The following is a 10,529-nucleotide window of genomic DNA, read 5'->3' as shown; positions in this document are numbered from 1 at the left end:
TAGATGATAAAAAATGCTATTTATGCATGAAAATAATTTAAAATAATTAATTAATATTATAAAAATATAAAAGGTCATTTTCCGTGTAAATAATATAATTATGCAGATAAGGGCTATTATTGCAAAGTTATTGCAATTATAGCCTAAAGATATAAATATATTTATGCACAAAATGATTAAAGCTTAATATAAATATAAATGATAAAAATCAAGTAATAAATTATTATAAAATTATTTGTGATGCAATTAGTAATTATTTAGATAATAAAATGCTGGAATAAATCAATTAAAATCCTTTTAAAATTGCAGAAAATTATGGAAAAATACTGGTGGCTGCTCATGCACTATTTTAGAAGTATATATCCATTTTAAAGTATATGAGGGATAAATTAGGTATCAACAACTGCCCCTCTTTACCTGGGAAGGATGAAAGAGTTGTCGGATAAAGAAATGATGACTAATTTTGACCGAATGGGATGTTTGAAATATTTAGGCCGCACTATGGTCTCTGAGCTACCTACATATCCTGGTTTTACAGGAGTCAGGCCATGTGTAGTTCTGGATCCACTGGCGAATGAAACTGATGGAATTGTTATAGGAGTGGTAGTATGTTTCGGAAAAGGTTCTTTTGTAAAGGGTAGTATCGGATGGGTTTGTGTGGAGTTATGAAGGCGAATCTGAATTGTAACAGATGTATCATAGGGCAAGCATCTGAACGATCATAGAGTAAAGGCGGGTAATTGGTGGGAGTCGGTTACGTTAGAAATAATGGCAAGGTATAAATGGTATGAGCGGAAACCGGAGCGAAGGTTGCTCCTGTTTGAAGAACGGTTAACTCCTGGATTACCTGCAAAACTTAAAACACGATGCATGCAAGTATATAGATTACTATGAGAATTTAAACATAATGCAAATTCCCTTTGGACCATTAAAGGTTGTCTTTAGACAGCGAAGATGACGTCCTTAGACCATGATGTCCTGGGCCATGAATCATGAGATAAGGGATTCGCAGGCCATGAAATGATGTTCTTGGGCCATGAGAATGGTGCCTCTGAACCATGACGCCTTTGAATAATGATGTGCAGTATTGAAAGATCCTCGGGCCATGACATGGTGTCTCCAGGCTATGAGGATGATGCCTTCGGACTATGATGCCTTCGGATAGAGACATGATGATGGATCATATAAGCAAACAAGACAGAGCTTAGTCTTGCATAGAATTGGGACAGAGCTTAGCCCCGGAAAAGGCAAAATAGTGCTAGGTTTCAGATAGTGTAACATTCATCATTAGACAGGGAAAGGCAGAGCTTAGCCTTGTGCAATTAGGGAGGCATGGCTTAGCCTCATGCAAGAAAGGGAGACGATGCTTAGTCTCATGGAAAGAGAAGGAAATGTTTAGCCATATGAAAATATGGAGGCAGGGTTTAGCCTCATGCAAGATTAAGACAGGGCTTAGTCTCATGCAAAGAGAAGGCGATGCTTAGACTTATACAAATATGGAGGCAAGGCTTAGCCTCACACAAGATTTGAGACAGGGCTTAGTCTCATGCAAAGATAAGGCAATGCTTAGCCTTATGCAAGATTGGAGACAGAGTTTAGTCTCGTGCAAAGAGAAGGCAATGCTTAGCCTTATGCAAATATGGAGGCAGGGCTTAGCCTCATGCAAGATTTGAGATAGGACTTAGTCTTATGCAAAGAGAAGGCAACCTTATGCAAATAAGGAGGCAGGGCTTAGCCTCATACAAGATTTGAGACAGGGCTTAGTCTCATGCGAAGAGAAGGCAATGCTTAGCCTTATGCAAATATGGAGGCAGGGCTTAGCGTCATGCAAGATTTGAGACAGGGATTAGTCTCATGCAAAGATAAGGCAATGCTTAGCCTATTGCAATAGACAAATAGCAAATAAGAACAGAATATTTCTTAGCTGGAGATATATTTGCGCTCGGCGGTCCGATTTATAAGAATGGTGATTTTGATATGTGTATATTTGCGAGTACTCCTGTGTTCCAAGGCCTTAAAACCTCCTTTTTACCTCACCTCAATTTGTGTGCGTGGTCCGGACCTATATTCGGATAGCCTTTTATGTGAAAATATGAGAAATAGAAATTTCTAGAGTTAAAATTTGATTATGATTGACTTTGGTCAACATTTTGAGCAAACGGACCCGGATCTATATTTCGACAATTCCGGGAGGTCTATAGTGAAATATGGGACTTTATGCTCGAAAATTAATTCCGAGATCCCAAGCCTTAGAAATCAATTTTTGAAAGAAATTGTTTTGTTGAGTTATTTATGAAACAAAGAAAAGAATTAATATTTGAAACCATTGGTATCGGGCCCGTATTTTGGTTCTGGACCCCGGTACAAACTTGTTAAAGCATTTAAATGATAACTGTGAAATTTGGTGAAAATGGAGTTTATTTGACGTGATTTGGACCTCCGGTCGAAGAGTTATGAATTTTAAAGTGTTCTTGATGAAAATGATGAGTTTTGAGGTCTAATTCATAGTTTTACATGTTATTTTCATGATTTGGTTGCACGAGCAAGTCTGTATGAGTTTCTTAGGTTGGTATGCATGTTTGGTTTGGAGCCCCGAGGGCTTGGGTGAGTTTTGGATAGGCCACGGAGCGGAATTTAACTTAGGATGTTGCAGGTTTTTAGTTGGTATGTTGCAGGTCTGCAGGCTTCGCATTTGCGAAGCCTGGCTCACAAATGTGAAATCACAAATGCGAGTAGACCATCGCAAATGCGAGAGAAGGCCTGGGCAGGCCTGATCGAAAATGCGAAGAGGCCCAGAAATTCCCTTCGTCGCAAATCCGACAACCCCATCGCAAAAGCGACTTCGCAATTACGATCATTAGTCACAAATGCGACAAGAGCAAACTTCTGAAGGGTTCGCAATTGCAATGTCTGTGACCAGCAAATTCATAACTTAGCCAAAAATCTTTCATTTTTCAAACCCTTTCAAAACCAAAACACTCTTGGGCAATTTTTCAATGACAAGTACTCTTCCAAATCGATTGTAAGTCATTTCTAACTTGTTTTTATTAATCTTTAACATCTTTTATCATGATTTCAACTCTAAATCAAAGGTTTTTATGGGGAAATTGGGTGTTTTGGGTAGGACCTAGGTTTTTCAAATTTGGGGATTTGGACCTCAATTTGAAGTCCGATTTCAAAACAAATTATATTATCCACTCTGCATCACTGAGTTCGACCTTTTGTATGATCCATAAAAAGGGAATTTCTACCTCGGCTGGAATGACAGCTTTGGTACCATAAACCAGTAAATAGAGAGTTGCCCCAATTGATGTACGGACCGTAGTGCGGTACCCCAATAGGGCAAAGGGTAACTTCTCGTGCCATTATTTGTGATTTTTTATCATCTTCCTTAGTATCTTCTCGATGTTCTTGTTGGCAGCTTCCACAGCTCCGTTCATTTGAGGCATGTATGTTGTAGAGTTTTTGTGCTTGATTTTGAAGGTTTCTCACATGGCTTTCATCAGATCACTGTTGAGATTGGTGGCATCATCAGTGATAATGAACTCGAAACCCCGAATCAACAAACAATACGATCCCTGACAAAATCTGCAATGAATTTCTTGGTTACAACTTTATAAGATGTATCGTCTACCCATTTTGTGAAGTAATCAATGGATACTAAAATAAACCGGTGTCCGTTTGAAGCAATGGGATCGATTGGATCGATGACATCCATTCCCCAAGCAGCAAAAGGCCAAGGTGCACTTGTTGCATTGAGCTCGTTTTGTGATACCTTTATCATGTCTGCATGTACCTGGCATTGGTGGCATTTTTGAACGTACCGGATGTAATTTGTTTCCATGGTCATCCAAAAATATCCTGCTCTGAGTATGTTTTAGGCTAGAACAAACCCGTTCATATGTGTACCAGAAGATCTGAATCACCAATTACCAGCAACTCTTGTATATTCATATCTATGGACAAATTGAGCCCTATGATGCAAGCCTCATATTCTGTCATATTGTTGGTGCACGAAAACCTAAGCTTTACGGATATCAGGTAATGTTGACCTGTTTCTGATACCAAAACTGCTCCAATACCCACTCCTTTGAAGTTTACATCCCCATCGAAGAACATTCTCCATCCGTCATAGGCTTCAGCAATGTCCTCTCCTACGAATGATACTTCTTCATCAGGAAAATACGTTTTTAGTGGCTCGTATGCTCCTCCCACAGGATTTTCAGAAAGATGGTCTGTCAATGCTTGTCCTTTGACTGCCTTCTGAGTTACATAGATGATATAGAACTCACTTAACAATATCTTCCACTTGGCTAACTTCCCGGTTGGCATGGGCTTCTGAAAGATGTACTTCAGAGGGTCCATCCTGGATATGAGGTATGTGGTATAGGCACAGAAGTAATGCCTCAATTTCTGAGTTGTCCATGTCAAAGCACAGTAAGTGCGTTCTACTAGAGAATACCATGCTTCGTAATGTGTGAACTTCTTACTCAAGTAATATATGGCTTGCTCCTTTCTTCCAGTCTCGTCATGTTGTCCCAAAACACATCCGAAAGCCCCATCTAGTACGGACAAATAGAGTAGCAAAGGTCTCCTAGGTTCTGGCGAGACTAGGACTGGTGGCGTGGACAAGTATTCCTTAATTTTGTCAAAAGCCTTTTGACAATCTTTAGTCCAACTAGTTTCAGCATCCTTTCTCAACATTTTGAAGATGGGTTCACATATTACTGTGGACTGTGCTATGAAGCGGCTGATGTAGTTGAGGCATCCCAGGAAGATCATCACGTCCTTTTTGCTCTTTGGTGGTGGTAACTCTTGCATAGCTTTAACTTTTGATGGGTCCAACTCGATTCCTCGACGGCTGACAATGAATCCCAACAATTTTCCTGTAGGAAACCCGAATGCACATTTTGCGGGGTTCATTTTTAAATTGTACCTTCTTATCATGTCAAAGAACTTCCTCAAGTCTGCTATGTGATCTACGGCCCTCTTGGATTTGATGATGACGTCATCAACATATACCTCTATTTCCTTGTGTATCATATCATTGAAGATGGTCGTCATGGCTCTCATGTAGGTAGCCCTAGCATTCTTTAGACCGAATGGCATCATTTTGTAGCAGTACACTCCCCACAGTGTAATGAAGGTTTTTTCTCTACGTCTTCTTCGTCCATCCAGATCTAATGATAACCCGCGAAACAATCTACAAAGGATTAGAGTTCATGCTCGGTGCAATTGTCGATCAGGATGTGTATATTTGGTAGTGGGAAATTGTCCTTGGGACTTGCTCTGTTTAAATCCCAATAGTTGACGCATACCCTAACTTTCCCATCTTTCTTTGGAACTGGTACGATATTGGCTAACCAAGTTGGATACTCAACTACCCTGAGGACTTTGGCTTTGATCTACTTAATGACTTCTTCCTTGATTTTTAGGCTCATGTCTGGTTTGAACTTTCTGAGTTTCTGCTTCACCAGCGGACACATTGGATTTGTAGGCAACTTATGAGCCACTATGGATGTTCTCAAGCCAATCATGTCATCGTATGACCATGCAAAAATATCCTCATATTCTTTCAGGAAATGAGTATATTCTTTCTTTTCTGACAGTGATAGGTGAATGGTTATGCGAGTCTCCTTGACGGTTTCGGAATCTCCCAAATTAATTGCCTCGGTTTCGTCCAGGTTGTACTTAGGTTTGTTCTCCAAATTCTTAACTTCTCTGACAACTTCCTCAGGTATTTCATCCTCTTCTTCTGAGTCACTATCCTTATATTGCGTTGTCTCATTACATGTCACAATCATTGGTTCATCAGGAAAAGTAATAATAATGTTGTAGAAGAAAATTGTGAAAGATAATAATGAATACCTAATAACAATGCATTAATTAAATTTGAAAATATCCAAAACAGGTACGGCTCGATGACTCGAGCAATTATTTTGAAACAAAATACATCTTTAAAACAAAATTACGGAAAATATCTTAAATGCCTAGCATGGCTATTAAAACAAGTCAGACTAATTGCCAAGCTACCTAGGAACTTGGGGGCCCGGGATGGTGTGGCAGTCCAATCCTTGAAAACAACTCCCTTCTCCATAGTCTGAATGGTAAGGCCTTCTTCCTCCTCCTCCTCCTCAACTATCACATTGCAATCCATATTCTCGTCTTCTAGAAATAAGTTCCTCAACCCAACCAAAGCTTCCTCCTCTGCGGAGCTGCTCGAGAGGGTAATAAGGGCCACACCATGGTGGCGACCAATCATTATATTCTTGCCAGGTGTATGGATATCCCAACCTAAAAGTTATGCCATGACATTTCAACTATATCAGTTTGGTAATGCCCTGGAGTTTCTTCCCAAGCCCTTTGTCGGGTTCATACCCAGACAATGCTAGTATGCTTTCTATTTTGTTACTCCATCACTTGTCCTTTCAATTGCGTTGACATGCTTAATGCGGTGATAAGTCTCTCCACCCAGCATTCTTCTATTCTCAACAATTGGAACAGTTTGACTGGTGTAAATGGGGTTACTTCCTTCCCCGTGAATTATTACCTCCTAATGGTTCCATTCGAATTTAACAGCCTAGTGTAGCGTGGAAGCCACAGCCCAGCGGCATGTATCCAAGGTCGTCCTAATAGAAGATTGTATGTAGCTAATATGTCTAGTACTTGGAACTCAATATCAAACCAAGTTGGTACCATCTGCAGACGAAAGTTGATCTCCCCGATTGTGGCCCTTTGAGACCCATCAAATGCTTTTACGTTCATACTTCCTGCTTGTATTTCATGGAAATCTTTGCCCAACCTTTTCAGAGTAGTCAATGGACAAATGTTGAGGCTTGAACCCCCATCTATTAAGACCCTGGCGATGAAGTTGTCCTAAAAAGGTACTGTGATATGTAATGCCCTGTTGTGACTTAATCCTTCAGGTGGTAGTTCATCCTCGTGGAAGGTGATCTTGTGACTCTCCAGTTCTTTCCCTACCATGTTGTCCATCTCTCCACTTGTGATGTTGTTGGGTACGTAAGCTTCATTTAACACCTTCATCAGAGCACTTTTATGCGCCTCAGAATTTTGCAATAGCGATATGATGGATATCTAGGTGGGAGTCTTGTTCAAATGATCGACGATAGAGTATTCTCTTGCCTGTACTTTCCTCCAAAGATCATCTGGACCAGTTTCAATGACGGGTTATTTGGTAGCAGCTTTCTTGCACGTTCCTCCCAAATTTTCGGGTGTATAGATCCTTCTAATTCTGGTCATCCCCTGTGCGGTACCAAATTCTTCCATCTTTGTTTTTCCCTTTCTCCTAGCTTCAGCAACGTAATCCTAAGGTATGGTGTTGGACTTGAAAGGGGGTGTGGGTGCTACTGTCACAGTGAAGGGTGTGGATACTTCTACTTCAAATGGAGTTGGTGTAGTTGCAGGTGTTGTTACTTCAATTTTGAACGGGACTGATGCGGCTACTTCAACTTTGACTGGCGGATGTATCTATACCACAATAGGAGTGAGTGTGACTGCAGGTTTAGGGTCATCACCTTCCCCAATAAGCCTGATTGACCCCTCAGGATCTCATTCTTCATCAGTTTCTATCACATTTAACCCTTCACCCCTATGATCTGGGAGGGGATTGTTTCAGACATTTGGCGCGACTTCCTTTGCTTGTATGACTTTTATATCAATCAGGGTTTGAATCTTATATTTCAGGGTGCGGCATTCATCGATAGTATGCCATTTCATGCCAGAATGATATGTACAGGTTTTGTTTGGGTTGACCCACTGGGAGGAGTTTTCCATTGCAACATCAGGAATAGGGGTAACATATCTAGCAGACTTCAATCTTTCATATAGTTGTTCAATGGGTTTAGCAATAGGGGCATATTGTCTGGGCGGCCTGCGATCAAAATTAAGTCTGGGTTTTTGATAGTTTTGACGGGTTGGAGGTTAATGATAATAGGTTGGCTGGGTGTTATAAGTGTGATAGGTGGTGGCGGGTTGAGAATATCTGGGAGGTGAGGGTTGGTATGTAGGTGGAGGTTTTTGGTATGTGAGTGGAGATTTTGGGCCTTAGGCCACCATTACTGCCCCTACTTCTTTCTTCTTTGATATACACCCTGACTGCATTGCTTTGTTCGTAGCTTGCAATGCCTCAAAATTGGTCACCATCCCACTCTTGATCCCTTCTTTAATCCTTTCTCCGAGTTTGATGATATTGGAGAACTTGTGATTTTTGATGACCATTAACCTTTCATAGTATTGGGGATCCTGGGCCCTGACTAAAAATTTGTTCATCTGCTCTTCTTCTAATGCTGTCCTGACTTTTGCAGCTTCTGACCTCCATCGAGTAGCATACTAACTGAAAGTCTCTATTGGTTTCTTCTTTAGATTTTATATGTAGAAGATATCTGGTGCATTCTCTGTGTTAAACTTGAATCGATCCATGAAGTCAGATGTCATGCTTACCCAATTAACCCACTTCTTAGGATTCTAACTGATATACCAAGATAGGGCATCTCTAGTGAAATTCCTCATGAACAGCTTCATGCGAATACTTTCATCTTTCCAACACCCACGAGCTTATCACAGTATGTTCTCAAATGTACTTTCGGGTCACCTATTCCGTCAAACATTTCGAACTTAGGAGGTTTGTAACCCTCCGGCAATTCCATGTCTGGATGAATGCACAGATCCTCATAATTTAGACCTTTGATTCCTTTGCCTTCTTCATCACCCTGGACTCAGCTCGTGAGCTTCTTGAGCTCTTCGGCCATGTTCTTAATGAGTAGGTCCTTCTTGGTAAATTCTGGAGCATATGATGTTGGTTGAGTAGACTGAGGTATGGGTTCTACGTATATGGGATTATTTTGGTAGGTGTAGGGGGTTGGAGTGTAGTGGTGATGGTTAGTGGGGTTTTGTGAATTAGGGATAGGTTGGGGATATTCTGGGGAGTATAGTAGGTGGTTTATGGGTACTGAGTAGGAAGATGTTGGTGTTGAAGAGGAGTGAATACTGGTGGAGGATTAGGATTTTGGGGAGGAGTTGCATATTGATGGGGTGCGGGAGGATTTTGTGGATGTTGGTTTGGCATGTTTTGAGGAGGTGCTGGGTTTTGAGCATTTTGTTGGTTAATGTCTGGGACGTTTAGGGTGAGGGAGAGGTTTGCCAAGTTGCGGACCTGCTCAAGTTCTCCTTGCAACTCTAATATTTTTTGTTCCAATTGTAGGACCAAATAATTTTGGGCCGGAGTACTCCAACCGTCTAAAGTTTCAATATTCTCAGCATTTGCTTTTCAGATACCACTCAAATCATCCATCTTAGCTTTTCCTCTACTTTCTGGATTACTCGGAGGAGGAAGGGGTGGAGGGCCTCTAGATCTGGTGTGATATGTTGACGATGTCAGTATGTGCAAACCAACCTTAGGGGATGGGAACAATAAAAAAAAAGGTAAACAAGTCAGTAAGGATTCTAAAAAGCATTTGCAGGATTTAAACATGTATTGCGGAAACGTAAATACGCGTCCTAATTTGGGGAACCTCGTTGTGCCCGAGGTAGGCCACAACAAATAGATTTGGAGAGATTTAATGTTGATAAATGCCTCATTTCATTAATATAATAAATAGGACGAATCTAAAACGATGATAAATAAATGAGTTACTAATGACATCTGTCTTATTACATTTGAATTCTAAAATGACTCAAAATAGATAAACCTAATCTGCTTGGTCCCGGAAGGACCTTCTCCATATTTGGCCTTCTTGGCTCCATCAATCAAGTTCCCCAGGTCGTGCATGTCTAGCAGCAGGTATGCCCTTGCTAGATGTCCTCCCTCATTGCCTTCTGCATTCTGACAATCTACGACCCTTTTCCTTATCTTCCCTTCTAGTTCCATTAGACCATGCTCCAAGTACTCCAACCTTTCTGCCGACCTTGTAGACATTTCTTTCCGCTTGTTGATTGATTCCATGTCGAACTTGTGTTGCTCCAGATGCTTGCCTTCGTATTCAAGGACCCTCTTGCATAGCCTTACATATTTCACTTGTGCTTCAGCGACTTCATCTATGACCATGTTTCCTTGACCAACCCTTGGCTCGAATATTCCTACTATGTTATCTTCTAACCATGATGGTTAGAAGTACAACATGACCGGCGTGATATCAATCTGGCTCGATGGTATCCTTTTCCATGATAATCTTCAAATGCCACATGTGCTGGGCCTCACATTTGTATGGAATGGCATCATCCTAAAAATCGGCTCTGTAGTGACTCATTTTGGAGACTCGTGGTATGACTTGTTTTCTACCAGCTTGTCTCATAACCCTAATAGGAACATAGGGGTGTACTCCCCTTAACCCAATCAGCACCAAATGCAGAACATCCCTGGATCTGATGGTGAATTCATCGGTAGGGAATCACTCAAACATCCAATGAACCTGATCCTCGGTCAAATTGTTGAAAATTTCCGCCCACTCTGTAGCGTTCTCTGGCTGTGCAAATCTATCTGGGATAAAGGTCATTCTTTTAGGATGGTGGAA

The sequence above is a fragment of the Nicotiana tabacum genome, chromosome 22, assembly GCF_000715075.1.
Source record: "Nicotiana tabacum cultivar K326 chromosome 22, ASM71507v2, whole genome shotgun sequence".
In the NCBI taxonomy this organism is placed as follows: Eukaryota; Viridiplantae; Streptophyta; class Magnoliopsida; order Solanales; family Solanaceae; genus Nicotiana; species Nicotiana tabacum.
This window is presented reverse-complemented; position numbering follows the sequence as displayed.